An 18,243-nucleotide genomic window follows, 5' to 3' on the forward strand; every position below is an offset into this window, starting at 1 on the left:
ATTAGCAGTGTACGTTTCGGGACACAGACCGGTAAATCCGCTCTGAGGCTATTGCGCAGTGGTATGAAGCAATTTTAACGACCCTCATTACCCCAAATAAAATAAAGAAATAAAATCTGCACATGTGATTGTTAACCAGTTAGGGAGACCAAGTGAAGTCGAACTGTAGACAGTGGCACTTACCTAGTACTACTCGTCCCTGGAGACCCTTGATTTCCCTGCAGGCAAAGCCCAGTTTACAGCAGCTGTCAATCCTCTTGATGTAGTGGAAGAGATCCTGGTAGGGAAAGACAGGCCTGGAGGGTCCCGAGGCAGCAGTATGCACCTGGAGCCTAAAAGGGGCACTGTCATCCAGCGCGGCCCACTTGCGGTGCCCGCTGCTCCAGGGCTGGCTCATGTGCAGGCACAGATGACGTGGATCTGCCCTGCGAGGTCATTGTAGTACACGCCGAGACCCATGTCCTCGCGCCTTCCTGTGGCCCAGTGCCGGGCAGACACAGGGCTGTGTCTGGGGTAGAGTAGCAGGGCCCCAAAGGGCGAGAGCGTCCAACATGGCGCGGCACAGAGGGCAGTGGGGGAAATGGCCGCGGCGCACCGGCCCTTCCCTTAAATAGGCCTCCCCTGGCCCTGCACAGACTCTCTGGCTGCTCAGATGACATTCACTGGAGGAATACTTTCTGCGACTGATGCTCTGAACTCCCCGAACAATGCCCTGCCCATGCTGCGATAATCTCTTCTATTTACATACCCATCACCTATGTAAATGGGTGGCAGCACCACTGAGGGGTGAAAGTGACAGACTTAAGACAAGGAGCAGTGGTGAAAGCACTGGTCAGACCAGTCTATTCTTTAGAACTGGGCTGAATTTTAACAGTCTAAAAAATAAGCATTTGCAATGCAATAGGACTCGCATTTTCTTGAGACCCATTGAATTGCAAACAGGAGCGCGGGTGAGCGGGGGCAGGGGGAAAGAAGGCACAAAGAACGGGAGTGCGGGGGGGGAAGGCATGGGAAGATAATAGTGCTCACAATCTAAATAAAACATACCCTGCAACACGCGAAGTAAAGGGGCCAGTAGCCATGGAAGGATACACATGACGAAATGGCCATAATGAGGAGGGACTAACAAGCCTCATAATCAATCAGACTTCAGCATTTACGAAAGACAATGACACAAGCCAATTAAAAACATGGGCGGAGAGTGGGCGTAGCTTCCACAGAGCTTCCACTCCATAATCCATTACTGCATGCCTCGCAAAGCAACAGCACATGCGCGCTGCTGCTACAGGCTTGACCTAAAAAGAGAATAGCATAAAGGAAAGGGAATGAAAGGATGAAAGGAGAAAGAAGAGAAGTACGGAAGTCTTATTTCCTATGTGAAATCAATATAGCAGAACAAAAAAGAAATTAGTTAAAGAGATAGGAATCCTGTTCTGCAAGATGGAAATAAAAGCAAATCAAAAAAATACTAAGATGAGACACAGATAATTGACCTGTCTGTCAAAGTGGAAGAAATAGATTTAAGTGAAATGCACAATATATTGAGGCCCAGACTTACTAATGCTTTACACTGGTTTGATTTTCTTTTTGTAAGGCAAACGTGATTCAAAGTGTTAGGCTGGGATATACTATTCAATCCAAACCAGGATCTGCTTTTGATAGTGTCCCAAAGAAACGCATTACATTGCATCAAGGGGTGTTCTGTTGGTGGTGCATGGGCATTCCCATGCACCAGCCCAGAGATTTTCATAGAAATCCTTATCTACAAACAATTGTAGACAGGGATACTCATCGAGAGTAGGAGTGATCAGAACACAGTGCACAATGTAAGATACCTTTGGGGAAAACATTCCATCAGTGTTCCAAGGTGGAATAGCAGGGACCAAATGTAAACACACTTTGCGGCTTGTTGATGTTGTTAATGCAAACATGATGCAAAGTGTAGTGGTGGGCTTTACAATTCAACACCAATCGTAATATGCACAGGACTGTTACAAAAAGCAATGCAGAGATGTGCAAAACGCGATCTTGCATTACTTTGCATCAAAGGAGAGGCTCCAAGAGTGATGCATTGGCATTCCCATGCACCACCTGTGCGTTTTGACACAAATCGCAACCTACAAAGATTTCCAAACAGGGATTTGCATGGAAATCCTGTGCCTCCTTTAGGCAAGTGTAACTACTTTAAATATTTTAATTTCTCCTTGTTTTTCCATCTTTTGCATATGAGCTGTATTCAACAGCACACATACAAAGTTGGGAATGCCTTAAAACGTATGGGCAAATTTAACAAAATGTTACAAAACGTAGCACAAGACACCTCACTGAGCTACATTGCATGATAGGCAGAGGGCTAGAATACACTATATTTAATATTATATGGCACCTTCTTGGCTTCTCCTTACGCTTGGTGCTACCTAGTGTCAACACAGGCACTCTTGCACAACAGTACATTGAAGGCAGGATTGGGGGGACACCTTCCAGCTCAAAAGCAATCACACATAAATACAGGAAGCATCAAAGAGAAATAAATATATTTCTCCTTTTTATGCCTTCCCTGGGGAGACATAGCATTTTGACACATTCACGGTTCTTCCACTCATGGTAAATGTGGGGATACGCCAAAATCCATTGGTGGGTGCATGAGAACACTCATGCTCCACCCATTGAACACCTCCTAGGGCAGTGAAACACAAGGCAGCAATTTGTGATGCCCTGCATTTCTGCAGATTTCCAAAGCCTTCATTCAGCATTCCCTTACATCACACATGGGCAATGCAAAACGTTTGATAAATATGCTCCATAATTCTTCTACAAGAATAGACCCCTTCCTATACAAAAACTATTCTTACCACAGCGCAGACACCCTTGCACTATGGTGCAAGGGGGTTTGAGTTGGCGAATGGCAGCCAGAAGTGCACCAACGCAGAGAGAAAAGAAAAAAGAGTAACATCCTAATAGATATGGTGTTAATCTGCTCCTCTACATTCACACAATGTAGTATGGTAACTTTGTTTGCTGTGCTACATTGCATGATTTTTTAACAAATCTGGTCCAAGATTTCTTCGGAACCAATGGTGCACAATCAATGGTACCTTGCACCACCCAGCGAGATCAGAGGATCCCAAGTTAATCCTCATCCAAAAATGAACAAAACGTAGTTAATCAGTAGTACATGGATTCTACAGTGATCGAGTGGTCTGCTACCCACTCCAACATTATTCAGGTGCTGTTTGCCCTTCTTTTACGCTACAGGACAGGATTATAAATGGTGACGCAACTGTTGGCAGATTCATATAGCACTGGGTCAAAGAAGATCACCTGAATACTTATTGATGCCTAGTGGAAACGACTGTTCATGGACATGGATGCTGATGTTGAGATATATGATTCATGATCTGTCCATATGCCGGGTACTTGAACACGTACCACAGAAGACCACCAGCACAGGCTAGAAGATTTCCTATATGATCACCACCAATGCTGTCAGCAGTGATATTTGGACCACTTTCAGCACTCAGCATAATCGGAGGTATGAGCTGCGGACATCCAGAACGATTCATAAAGAAAAAGCAATTAAAGCCTTTACCATGGTTCTGTGGCACATCTGTCCAATACATTTTAAGTTCCACTGCTTTTCTTCCCCCAAAATATAGACAACACAATTAATTACCCATAATAGTGCAATTATAAATGAAAGTAGAGAAGGAATCATGCAAACACATACATATCTAGATTTAAAACATCAGATTGTCCTTTTATAGAAACTTGCAATGGTGTATTAATTTTACTATTGCTCCAAGTAAAAATTCTGCTTTACTTTTTCACATTTGTCCTTTTTTAGACGTTTATATGTTTTCCTTGGTTGAGGCTGCAGGGCGTCTCTCTGCCTGATTTCTGAGAGAAGTTTGCCTTGAGTCGACCATGCTGGCATTTACTGTAGAATATTATTTTTAATTCAATCCAGTGTGTGTGATTTTTGGCATTTAAATTACTTTCATGTTTGGATTATTTTTTACTTTTTAGCCCTGTTGTCCAACATTTTCTCAACAGTTCTGCCTAAAGGTTGTCTGTCGTTTCTCTCACCTCTCATGGTCGGATCTATGACATAATATCGACAGACAGAATATAGACATACAAAAATATCGAAGCAAAAATATCGACATCAAAAATATCGAAGTTCTATCTACATAAAGGTAAGTACAAAAATATGTACAAAAAAAATCGTAGTACAAAAATATAGAAGTAAAAAATATCTTTTTTTAAATGTATTAATAATAATGTAAAAACAATTTAAAAATACATATAATTTAACAAATTATAGATATAAACATTAAAACATATTTAAACAATAATACCTAATACATATACATTTAAAATAAATTAAAAACTCTACATATAAATTAATATATATAGCTACTCTACATATTGCATCAGTAGTGAAAGCGTTGGATAGCGTAGGGGTAAAAATTACTATTCCCACTCCAGAGGGTGCAACAGTAGGGACAGCGCTGGATAGCGTAGGGGTAAAAATTACTATTCCCACTCCAGAGGGTGCAACAGTAGGGAAAGCGTTGGATACCATAGGGGAAAAAAATTACTATTCCCACTCCAAAGGGTGCAACAGTAGGGAAAGCGTTGGATAGCGTAGGGGTAAAAATTACTATTCCCACTCCAGAGGGTGCAACAGTAGGGAAAGCGCTGGATAGCATAGGGGTAAAAATTACAATTCCCACTCCATAGGGTACAACAGTAGGGAAAGCGTTGGATAGCGTAGGGGTAAAAATTACTATTCCCACTCCAAAGGGTGCAACAGTAGGGAAAGCGTTGGATAGCGTAGGGGTAAAAATTACTATTCCCACTCCAGAGGGTGCAACAGTATGGAAAGCGTTGGATAGCGTAGGGGTAAAAATTACTATTCCCACTCTAAAGGGTGCAACTGTAGGGAAAGTGTTGGATAGCGTAGGGGTAAAAATGACTATTCCCACTCCAGAGGGTGCAACAGTAGGGAAAGCGTTGGCTAGTGTAGGGGTACAAATTACTATTCCCACTCCAAAGGGTGCAACAGTAGGGAAAGCGTTGGATAGCGTAGGGGTAAAAATGACTATTCCCACTCCAGAGGGTGCAACATTAGGGAAAGCGTTGGATAGCGTAGGGCTAAAAATTACTATTCCTACTCCAAAGGGTGCAACTATAGGGAAAGCGTTGGATAGCGTAGGGATAAAAATTACTATTCCCACTCGAGAGGGTGCAATAGTAGCAAAAGCGCAGAATAGCGTAAGCGTTATATTAACATACTTATCAATTAGATATTTTTTTAACAAAAAAAGATATAATATTTTATTTACAAAAATATATTACTAAATGCCAAATATTTATGATTAATATTTACTTAAATAACAAAAAATTCCTTCCCACGCTACTCCCCCTTTAACACACAACACACTACACATACAAAAAAACACAATTAATATAAATATCAATTAATCAATTAATAACAATTAATATTATTAAATTGATGTAATTATAAATTAACTAATTGACAAATATTAATTACCAATAATTAATTAATTACCAATTAATAATTAATTAACAAGATATTTACAAGAATAAACAACATTTATTAATAAAATATTTATAATTACTATTATAAAATAATTGTAAAAAACTAATTACCAATTAATTAATTAACAATTCGTTAATAATAAATACCAATAAATAAATACAATCTCTTTAATTAATTTATTTGATTTATTTCACACCCTATTCCCCTATAAACGCACAACCCACTACACATAAATAAATCACATAAAAAATGTAATTATCATTTAATCACTTAATAATAATTAATTATCGATTAATTATTAATTAACATTAACATAAAATAAAAAATATTACTACATTAACTCTAATAAATTTAATTAACTAATTAATAATCATTAATTACCAATTCATTATTAATTAACAATTAATTATTAATCCAAAATATAAAAAAACATAATAATTAATTAATTATAATTAAATTACTTCCCACCCTATTCCCCCATAAACCCACCTCCCGCTCTAATACTAAAACGCAAAATGTAAACAAAATTACTAATTTCTAAACATTCATTAAAAACATGTTTAACAAACATATAAAATACATAATAAAATACATCACACACTAAACAAAATTTCGATATTAGTAACATAGATACCTTAAAATCGATATTATTGCACATCGATATTCTATACCATCGAAATTAAAACATCGATATTATTGTATATCGATATTTTAATTTCGATATTTTGTCTCCCTGTCCTCATGGTCATGCATACTTGTTTTCAAAATTATGTAGTATCACAACGTAGTGATCAGGGTCTCTATACGGAGGATTAATGAAAAGGGTGTGATGCTTGCTTGGCAACAGTGTGCCAAAGTAAACCCATCTGTATCCATCCTCCTCCAGATGATGCAAGCCATCCTTCCTCTCCCTCTCCCTCAGAACGGCCTCAGATACCATGGTAAATATTTTGCTGAACTTTTATCCCATTATAACAAGTAATCTCACAATGTGCGTAATATTTAAAGCAATGCTAGTCAATGATCGCTTGTATGCCTATTTCCAGCCTGTGGGTGGGGGACACCCACTTTTCTGACCCTAAACTGATCCTGGTCAGTTCTTCCCTTTCCCAAGGGTCTGGCTCCAGCCTGACTAGTGAAACAAAAGACAGGAAAGTTCAGGTATGATCTGCATTTGCCAGTGACAGGGCAGGCATTGTCTAACTTCAGGAAGGGGCTATATATGCCCTCATGCTACCATTTTAATCTCATTAAGGAGCTGGGTACAAACCCCCCAGGCCATCCTGCTCAGGACAGAAACAAACTTCCCCACACCCAGGACACTTTTGTCCGATGTCTGGAAGAAATACACATCACACCACAGGAGAGCTATTGACAGTCATGTATCCCTGAACACTGACAGAAAGGCACATTTAATTTTGGCAGAAAAATGCCAGCCTTCTAAAAGAGGCATTTTCAGAATAATCATTTAAAACCAATGTTACCATTGAAGAGGATTTTAAATTACCATTAACATGAATCAAAGAAGACTTTTCTAGCTGCTCCCATACTGAATCTAACACTTATTAAAGGTAATAAGGTACACCTTTGTTAGTCTAGGGAGAGCTAGCTTTGCTACAGTGAAAGAAGACTTCAGTGGTTTATCACTGTTGTAAATATTAAGTACAAGTGTCCTACTTTTTAAATACGAGGCACACTACACTATCAGCCTTTGGGCCTACCTTAGGGTTTACTTATGAGTATTAGAATTTTTTTTAGTTCTAGCAAAAAGTAATTTTCCAGGTCAAAATGGCAGTTCTAAAACTGCAATAAATCCTGCAGTGGCAGGCTTAAGACATGTTTTACTTTGCTTCTTTAGTGGGTACACAATGAGTGCTGCAGGTCACTTGTAGCATTTAATTTACCAGCACAGGGTACATGTAGTCTCATATACTAAGGATTTATAAGTAAATTAAATGTACCAAATAGTTGTATACCAATGTTACCCTGTTTGTAAAGGAGAGCACAGGTACTTTGACACTGCTTTTCAGAAGTAAAGTGCACAGAGTCCTAAAGTCAACAAAAGCAGATACAGAAAACATAGGTTAGTAAAGGCAACCATTTGAGGGAATACCACACAAAAGGTTGTCATATCCAACACTCATAAGTATCTCCCGGGCATACGTGCCCTTGACACAATGGAGACCAGATGGGCAAAAGCTGTAGTGAAAATGTGCTTGTCTATCTTCAATATCCAGGTCTTAACACCAATATTTGTTTGCAAATACTATTGCGACTATTTTGGCAGGTGTCTGCAAACTTACCCATATATTTCATGTATGTTTTCTTGGCTAAAATGTTCCATAGAAATGCTTCTGCCTCTATGGAGTTAATATCAGGCTTATTATACAGAAGGCCATCTGATTAGATCATATTGGCCCTGATTATAAGGGCTAAGTTAACAGTAAAATTGCATATGATTTGACTATTTCCACGAGCTATCTTCACACCATTATGAGTAAAACACTGTAAAGTAAGAAGTTACCATGTATGACATAATTTTCCAGTAAAAAAATCACACAAGATTTGTCATGACATAGGGTTTTACCACATAGATTTACCAGCTGCTCTGAGCATGGTGGTAAATATGTATGAAGGCCTTTGGGGTAGGGGTGAAGGAGAAAGGTTGTGAAAATAGGGGAGAGAAGAGGGAGATATTTTTCTGGCAGTGGGACATGCTCTGCTTCCAAAGCCTCATGCGTTTTTTTGCCGAAAGTGTGAAACAAATTGAGTATCAAAATTAGGAGAGGTCCAGTTACTCCACTCCATCAGACTTATAATCAAGCCCATTGCGATCTTAGAGTGTCTGAGTTTCTAATTAGTTGTGATACTGTCTCTGCTTCACATGTTCCTCTGCATGGTTTGACAGCTTTTCATCCCAGGGTCGCATCGCCATTAGTGGTAGAACTTGACAAGGAGAAATATCTTGATTTCCCCTTGGTTTTTTTTTCTTTATGTGTGCTGCATTCTCTAGCACACATAGAAGGAGGAAAATGCCTCTCAGGATTGTTTTTGTGAAGGAAGGTGTCCCTTCCTGCACCAAACTATCCTGATTACAATACAGTACAACACAGGCACTCTTGCACCATAGTGCAAGGGTGTCTGCGTTGGCCCAAGGCAGCCAAAAGTGTGCCAGCTTAAGGAAGGGATAGGAATGTGCCGTATGATGTTAAATATAGCACATTCCTGCCCTTTCCTTTTCACGCAGTGCAGCACGGTGGCTTGCTGCGATGCCCCCCACCCGTCTGACACAGTTTATATAGAACAATCCAGAGCTTTAAACATCCCCACCTACTTGTGTGCTCCGAAGACGGATGCCTTCAGATGCACTTAGCCTTCGAAGAATGTAACAGCAGCATTTCCTCTTTTTTAGAAGTTCCATTAATATCTCCGGTCTAATGAATCCTTACTACCTTTGCAGGCATTTGAATGAGGATGGCAGTTAGAATGCGGTGGAAGTAATGGGTCTTTATAAAACCATCTAGTCAGACAATACAGGCAGCGTTGCACATGATTTGCATCTGAACTTAGGACAGTAAACTATAGAGACGCTCAAATAGAACAGAAGTAGGAATCATGCTATACTATGCTATCTCAACCAGAATCTCCATTATACAGCAACGTACAGCATATAGATCGGTTGATAAAAAACAAAAACAATTTAAAAAAAACAATTATTTTTATGATTACATTTCCTTGCCTCCAATCTATAGTTTTCCCAATCAAAGTTGAGAAAATCTGTTTGGATCTCCAGTAAAGGAAATTTAATTATGTGGGGTACTCACACTGAGTTTTTTTCAGAATACGATTTTCTTTTTTTATTTTAGTAAAGACATGTAGAAATGAAAATCGATAAAATACATTGATGAAATAATTTGAAGTGTCTAGTCTCAACCCATATGTGATAAGGACCTTTGCAATTCCAAAAATTTTAAATGAATCGTTAGATAAGAGCGGCATTACTCATTTTAACTCCTGACAAAATGTTGAAACTAAGAAATAACATATCCACTTCCGTGCATTGGCCGCGTCCCAGTAGCGTGATTACTGTTGCTCGTCAGGCAAGGCGTGGTGACGCAGGTGGGTGGAGAGGCTGTAGGCGGTGAGTGCGCGGCGTGTGTGAGCCGTGGCGTTCGAGAATCGAAAAAAGCCGGGAGCAGGGAGCCGGGCACTGCGAGGCTGTTGGGCAGCTGCATGTTTTGCAGTTTTCTGAGATCGGAAGGTGGACACCGGTCGAATTGCGGTAAGGTGGCAGCACGTAACCAGCACACATGAGGGGGTGCGAGGTACAGGGGTTCAGAGGCTGTCTGGGAGGCAAATTATCGCCATTCCCGTCGCTGACGGGCTCTGGTGTGTAGGTGCTCCCGGGCGGCTTTTTCTCTGAATCACGCAAGTTGCAAGTTGCATGGCGCACAGAGCCCCTCGCGCTTAGACCTCTCTCCCGAGTTTTCTCTGCCCAGATTACCCATCGCAGTCCCCAGTGCACCCTCAGGGCTCTTGGCGGGCGACTCCACTCCCCTGTGCTCTTAGCCCTCAGCCATCCCCTGCCCCCTCGCCCGTCAACTGGCCTGTCGACAGAACTCACTAGTTTTGGGGCTGCTCCCCATGCTCCTCATCCCAGAGCCCGCCTAGGTCTCGACCATCTCGGCCAGGCCCTGCCGGCTCCACCCCAACCCCCCCCCTGACGTGCCTGCACTTAGCGCTCTGTGATCACATTGCGCCCGTGCAGCACGAAACCCTAGTTGATCTCGGGCCTTTGGCTTGAGCCGGAGGGGCGAGGTGGTGATAGCCGGTGGGGTCAAGGTTGGGGGGGCCTAGGGTAGGTTGGATTAAGCGAGCAGGGGGATGCCACTAGCTGTATATACATACAGCTATATAGTTGCACAGTTATAACGCACGGTGGCCAAACTCCAAAACCACTCTGCAATAAAAAGCTACTACGAGCCACCGCAAGCCCGGCTTAGTTCAGTCGAGCCTTGGCTCTGGGAGTATTCAGAAGAGTTCCACTATACCTCGGAACATGAGATCTGGAAAAGTAAGGAAGTACACGGCGCCACCAAAGCGAAATAAATCCAACCAATCTGATGTCACCGAGGCGTCAAACCAGGCCAACCACAGATCAAAACCTCAAAAACCCTTAAGCTTGCGGGACTATTTCAGAAAAACGCCAACAAAGACTGTTGTATCGTCACAACCACATCTTCAATCTCCGGAGGTTATCACATCTATAACCCCGGTTCAACCAGGGTTGATCCATTTGGCCTCACCGCAACATTGGGCATTCGAAACCAAGAAGGCGACAGTATCATCAGAGATTACATCTTTGGATCTACCCACAATAACCTGCCGAGGAAGCGGCAAAATGACGAAACTTCCATCGTGAACAGCAAAAATTTCCAATATGCCCATTCCCCGTCGGGGAAGTTTCCTGTGTCCCCAGCAGAGGACAAAGGATCATCTCACTCATCGCAAATCCAGTTGGAGGGCACCTTGTGCACAACAAAGGCCTGCTCAGTTCTAACACAGTCCCCTGAAACTCGCCCGGCGACACCAATGGAGCCCTCAGTGGTTTTGCCTCGGCAAACGACAACGGCGCAAATCCATAGGCAAGTCAACCTTGTGCCTCTCAACAGCAGCCAGCCGCCCCCAGCTCCACAAACAACAACCACTCTAACTGTATCACCAGCCTCGAGCCCCTCGTACATGATATTTTCGCTACCTGGACTAACAAAGGACTCACTGCAAAATCAGTCAGAACCGCTCGACTCGAATGATCAGCTCATCTCAGATCTGTCTCTCTTTTTTAAGACCACAAAAAATTTAATCTTAAGGGCGCAAGCCTCCACGAAGCTTGCCCAATCAGTTTGCTGCTGCTCCCCAATCATAGACTCTCTCTCTCTGCTTCCAGAATGCCTAACCACAGTCATAAGGGAAGTCAAGTTGATGAGGGGAGGAAACGTCCTCACTACACCTTCCTCCCCCCCACAGCAAGAACAGCAACACCTTACCCAAGACCTTGTCAAGCAGAGTCCAAATATGAACGAAGGGGTGCCGCCAACAGCAGGAATAACCACCGGCCCTATTGAGCCGAAAGGGCAGGGCCTCTGTGGTCAACTACAACCAATGCCGGCAGACGACAACGGTCCACCATTGACTTCAACTGGGCCCACAATCAGCCCAGACCAACTTGTGACCGGGTCAAAAGACAGCCCAGTGCCCCAGACCGCTCCAACAGTGGAAGTTCCCCCAGCGCTCCCCCCACCATGCAGTAAGAGAGAGCGCAAACGCCAGAGTAAAACTAGAAACAAACTCAGGGCAAGTTCCAATGTGGCCCACCAGGAACTCTTCCCTCTTTTTGCAAAAGCAGAGAATAATAAACTCCACACCAAAGCCAGGGCATTATTGCCTACGTCAAACCACAATGGAGAAATCCTAGGAATAATCACCCAACAACCAGCGAGGAGCTACCAGGACCAAAGCAAGCCAAATACGGACCTAGAAATGGACGAGCTAAGCGCATCCACAGAAAATACAGGGATGAGCTCAGACATGATAAGTGCAACCGGGCCCAAGACGGTACCAAGAAAACCCGAAGTCACCGATGGCTCCAATTCCACCCGAAAAGGACAATGTAACGTTAAGATCAAACTACTCTAAAACCATTCGTAACAATTCAACAACTTTGACTAGCCACAGCCCACCGTTGAAGACGGCCCTGCAAAGATTGACACAACAGACACACGAAACCAAACCAGCCATGTTACCCGATAAACTTGACAACCTGCTTCTAAGTGCACCGGAGGCGAGCAAAAACGATCCATCGCGCCATCAGATCCTATTGGCTCCTGAATATGAATCCAAGGGTCGACACGACATTCTTAATAGATCGAATCGGGAAACAACCTTTACAACGCAACTTTTACAACGCACTACCATTACAACAAAACTTTTACAACGCAAAAACTTTTACAACGCATACCATTACAACGCATGTTTTTACAACGCAAGTACTTTTACAACGCATGCCATTACAACGTAAGTATTGGTAAGTATATAATTATATTTAATATTTTATATGTTGTTTTTTTTTTACGTTTTCAGTTTTTGGGTAAATGGGGTATTTTTAGGGTTTAGGGTCAGTTTTCAGTTTTTGGGTAATGGGGTATTTTTAGGGTTCAGGGTCAGTTTTCAGTTTTTGGGTAAAGGGGTATTTTTAGGGTTTAGGGTCAGTTTTCAGTTTTTGGGTAAAGGGGTATTTTTAGGGTTCAGGGTCAGTTTTCAGTTTTTGGGTAAAGGGGTATTTTTAGGGTTCAGGGTCAGTTTTCAGTTTTTGGGTAAAGGGGTATTTTTAGGGTTCAGGGTCAGTTTTCAGTTTTTGGGTAAAGGGGTATTTTTAGGGTTCAGGGTCAGTTTTCAGTTTTTGCGTAAAGGGGTATTTTTAGGGTTCAGGGTCAGTTTTCAGTTTTTGGGTACAGGGGTATTTTTAGGGTTCAGGGTCAGTTTTCAGTTTTTGGGGTACAGGGGTATTTTTAGGGTTCAGGGACAGTTTTCAGTTATTGGGGTACAGGGGTATTTTTAGGGTTCAGGGACAGTTTTGGGTTTTTGGGGTACAGGGGTATTTTTAGGGTTCTGGGTTAATTTGGGTTTTTGGGGTACAGGGGTACAGGGTAAAAAAAAAAAATTAATTAAATTAAATTAAATTAAATTATATTAATTACAAGTAATTTAAAATAAAAATATTATATACTTACCAATACTTACGTTGTAATGGCATGCGTTGTAAAAGTACTTGCGTTGTAAAAACATGCGTTGTAATGGTATGCGTTGTAAAAGTTTTTGCGTTGTAAAAAATTCGTTGTAACGGTATGCGTTGTAAAAGTATGCGTTGTAACGTCATACATCCGATTGAATCTGATAAAACTTGTGGAAGGCATCCCGGGGCTCGCAGGGTTGTCCACGGACAGCATTGATTCAATTGAATTCCTCCCCCCCAGAGGTAACCAACCATCAGAGGTCACTGTGGCGACTTTTAAATCGGCCAGTTGGGTAGGAGCTTTTTTGGAACACAAGTCCATCTTGCGAAACTGGGGAATTAGAGTGTACCCATATTCCATGACAGGGTATCCAATTTCCCTACTAACTAGATCGACTCCACCTAGACAATCGGTTACCATTAAATCAACAGTACATGCGAGACCATACTCCATTCTAAAAAATGCGTCAGGACCAGACATCGAAATCAAATCCTTTGAAAAAGACGGTGACAATGCAGACCCAAGCCAAGGCTGGGGGTGGCTGCCAGCGATCCTGTCCTCTAAAATCTCAAACTGACCGTTCGTGGCCGAGACGCAGGCAGAAAAATATAAACCCCCTGGAAAACCAAACCCAGCAGCAGAACTACAGTTAAATACAGACAACAGGCAAGGGCGGTTGCCCTTCTCACTGTGCTCATGGAACATCAGCGGGCTCCACCAAAAAACCTCCAATGACGACACTCTGGCCTTCTTACGCAAACACGCAGCAATTGCCTTACAGGAAACCTGGGCCACAGAGGGCCGCCCTATTGCAGGTTACATTGAATTTGGGAAGCCAGCACTTAGGGACAGCCGCTACGGTCACTCTAAAGGCGGTCTATCTACATATATTTCTAACAACTTAAAAGGTTCATTCAATCAACTTTAACTCAAATAAGACTGGTTACTTGGGGTCAAAATTAACCCATGGAGGAAGCAGCGTTCACTATTTCTCATAAACGTGTATATTAACCCCAGCACCCGCACTAAAAAAGACCACCTCGCCCGCCTCAGTGAAATCATGAATGACATTGCCACAGAACACCCCAACTCGGACCGCATTGTCACGGGGGACTTCAATACCAATTTATTCCAGGGGAAAGCAGCAGACATGGAAGGACCCGCCCTGACAAACATCATTGAGGCCATGACTCAAACTAATCCTCCAAATCAAGCCCTCAATAAACTAGGCGAGCTCTCCGTGATGAGATTCTACAATGCAGGCTACTTGGTAATGAATGGCAGGTCAACCAGTGACTCTCCCCCAAACTGGACCTGGTCAAACGGAAGCAAAAACTCTTACCTAGATTTCACCATCTGTAATTTAGAACTATTATTCAATCTGGACAGTTTTTGCATCCATCCACGGTCTGAAAGTGACCACAGGCCGCAGGTTATTTCTCTCAACACAAAGACAGATTCCCATAAAACGGCGCCCGTAACCTACAAGGGAATATATTCTGAAAATTTAAAACGTCTCAAATGGAGTGAGATTAACAGCCAGAACATTTTAATAGTAAGTAAGGACTTTATCAAAGGCAGATTCGACCAAGACGCCTCCCCGACAGTGAAATGGTTGCTGTTTTGTTCTCATCTGATCAGCTGCTTTCCAGCGACAGTGCAGGGTTCAAGCCGCACTCTATCAGCCGGGCTCGCAGTTTCCACCGACACAGAGTCTCTAAAGAGAACGAGAAACAAAGCTCTGAGGACACTTTCAAAATTTCCGGGGAATAGCGCCTATCTTACTATATACCATCAACCTCAAAAAGCATTCAAGAAGGCTATTACCCAAGAGAAACAGGCACAGGAAACCCAATATTGGGTTGAACTGGTGTGGGAGAGCAAGAAAAAAAATTCCAGGAAATTCTGGGCTCTCGTCAACCCCACCAATTTGAACCTGACAAACTCTGGCTCAGCAAATATTCAGGAATCGGAATGGGCAACATACCTAATGGACCACCTCCAGGCACAAGACCACTTAGATCTTATTGGATCAGCCAGCGCATATGGCACTGGCGCTGGTGTATCACTGAGTACTCCCTCTGATCTAATACAAGGGTCTGCCGCGGAATATGTGCTAACCGAAGAAAGAGTCACCAAAGCAGTGACAAAAGGGAGATAAGATGGAGCACCAGGTCCAAACGGCCTCCCACAGAGGTTGTTCAATTCGGACATTCCCTTCTGGTCCACGGTGCTAACAAACCTTTTCAACTACACTCTGAGGACAGCAACAATCCCGGACTCATGGCGGGGTGCAATTATCCACCCCATTTATAAATCTGGATCGCGCGCTGCCCCTAACAACTACAGATTAATTGCCCTTTTGGACATAGAGGCGAAACATTACGCTGGGCTTATCCTGGAGGACCTTGGGCAATGGGTAAAGGACCACAATCTGATACCACTGAATCAAACAGGGTTTGTTGCCAACTCAGGAACCACAACAAATTTATTAGCAGTCTCTACCATCATCGACAAAGCCCTTTCAACATCCAGGACAGCATTTTTCTGCTTTGTCGACTTCAAAGCTGCATTCAACAGGGTCCCCAGGGCGGCACTCTGGGAAAACCTGAGGCAGTGGGGAATTCCAGATAAAATCCTGAACCCAATTATCCAACTGCACTCCAGTACCTGGGTCCGAGTGAAGTTAGGGTCCGGCACGCATCTCTCGCGAAAAATCATGACCTCACGAGGCGTCAAGCAGGGATGCGTGCTGGCCCCCCTTCTCTTCAACCTTTTCATAGCAGACTTGTCAAGCACCCTAGACAAAGTAAACAGTCACCCGCCTAAAGTAGGAGGTACGGCATTATGTAATCTTTTATATGCCGATGACCTGGTCCTGTTTAGCCTCACAAGGGTAGGGTTACAAAGGCTTCTCGACTCACTGATGCAATACACGATCATTAACCAACTAGAAGTCAACATGGAAAAGACCCTGATTGTCCCGTTTGGCAAGAAACGTTACGGCGATGGTGGCTGGTCACTTAACAAAACAAGCCTTACCACTGGCCAATCATATAAATATCTAGGCGTTTATTTGGATTTCAGGGGCAACTTTATAAAGCAGAGTAGTGTGTTCACAGCCAAAGCCACGGCACTAGCGGTATCACTCTCTAAGCTGTCGAAGAAACTTTCAGGTCCAACCTTTTCTCCCCTATTGGAAGTCCTAAGAGCAAAGATTGGCCCTACACTATCATATGGTATAGAGATCTTTAAAGGTAAAATGAACACCGCTTTAAATAAACACACAACTAAAATTTACAAAAAGGTACTCCATCTGCCCAGTTCCGCATCCCCAGCACAGATCAGATTAGAGTTGGGGTTAACTAATTACGAAGCTTCTAAGGTTGGTACATACCTTAAGCTTTGCCACAAATTAAGACAGGCTGAACCAGGTACACTAGAATCCCTAGTCTGGAAAGAAATTAACGAGAGCAATCCAGGAGGATCATTTGGCTGTCTTTTGAAGGACTATACCCATCAAATGTCAGCTGCCGACCTCTGGGCCCTCAATCCTAGTCAGTCTGCCTTTAAAAACACAATCAAAAAATGTGTGAGATTGACATCTCTCGCCACTGACAAAGCTCTCCTCACGAAACGCAGCCATTCCTGGGCAGTAGTCAACTCCTATAAACGGCAATCCCCTGCTATGTATTTTTCCACCACATTTTCACTCTATTTAAAGCGCAGTTTTATAGCCCTAGGAATGGGGGACTGGCGCTTTCTTCAAAATCTACCCATCTGGCATCGTAAGGAGGAGGACACAACATGTAGAGGATGCGGGCTAGTGACAGAAACAATTTTGCACGTGGTTTGCATCTGCCCTACCTTCAATTCTCAATGCAGGCGTATGCTTAGGCCAGAATGGAAGAGGTTGGGAGTTCGGACCAGTAGGCATGCCATCATTGCCGTTCTGTCCACGGACAACACTGTTTTAAAAATAAAATTGGCCCAATTTATCCAGCAAGCGTATCGCAATCTCAACACAAAGAAATCTGTTATGGCTTTGCCACCCACCTTTTAGATTAAATAATGTACTGTAACAGAATTTCCAACGATCAGGAGGGTCGTAACACAAATTGAAATACTGTAGCATGTATGCTTATGGTTCGTTTTTATCATTTGAATATAATGGGAGCTGTACGAGAGACGTCAGGTCTTGTTGCACATAACAGTTTAAATTTCTATTTTTTTATGCTTTTTGTGCCCGTATGGGTTTTTTTTTTAACCTTTTTTATTCACAAAACTGTAAACAATGTGATCTGGGAAAAACTTTGAAAGATATTGTTTTATATCTAAATAAAGATTATTATTATTATTATCATATCCAAGTCTGGCTTAAAGATGCCAAAGAATACAATACGACCCAAAATAGTGGCAATGTTTTAAAATGCTGCATTAGTATGTTTCTTAGCTTGGCTTAGCCAAGGATCTGAAGAATCTAACATGTTGCTGAGTAAAACACATTTATATTTTCTCCACTGCAAACTAAACCTACCAATTGGGCTAACTGACAACCTAATTCTTGCAGAGATATTTAGTAATCTCAAAATTAGCCAAGTTTTTCTGTTTAACACCCCAGTGTAAATGAAACAATAGTCCATCGGCCATGAGCATCATATGAAGGTTGATTGATAAGGAGTCCTGAATGTTTAGTATTGATAGCTTTTCCTCTAATAGCAGAGGTGGAACGGGAAGAACATTTTATCTAACTAGGCACTTTTAACCTGTTTATTTCTTGGCCTACACTGTGTGTTTCTTGAATTGAATTGCATTGTTGTTGAGGTCCTGATTTTTTAAACATTCTTTTGAACATTCTAATAGGAACTGATGCTTACGTCTGTT

Source organism: Lissotriton helveticus, chromosome 4_1 (genome assembly GCF_964261635.1).
Source record: "Lissotriton helveticus chromosome 4_1, aLisHel1.1, whole genome shotgun sequence".
Lineage (NCBI taxonomy): Eukaryota > Metazoa > Chordata > Amphibia > Caudata > Salamandridae > Lissotriton > Lissotriton helveticus.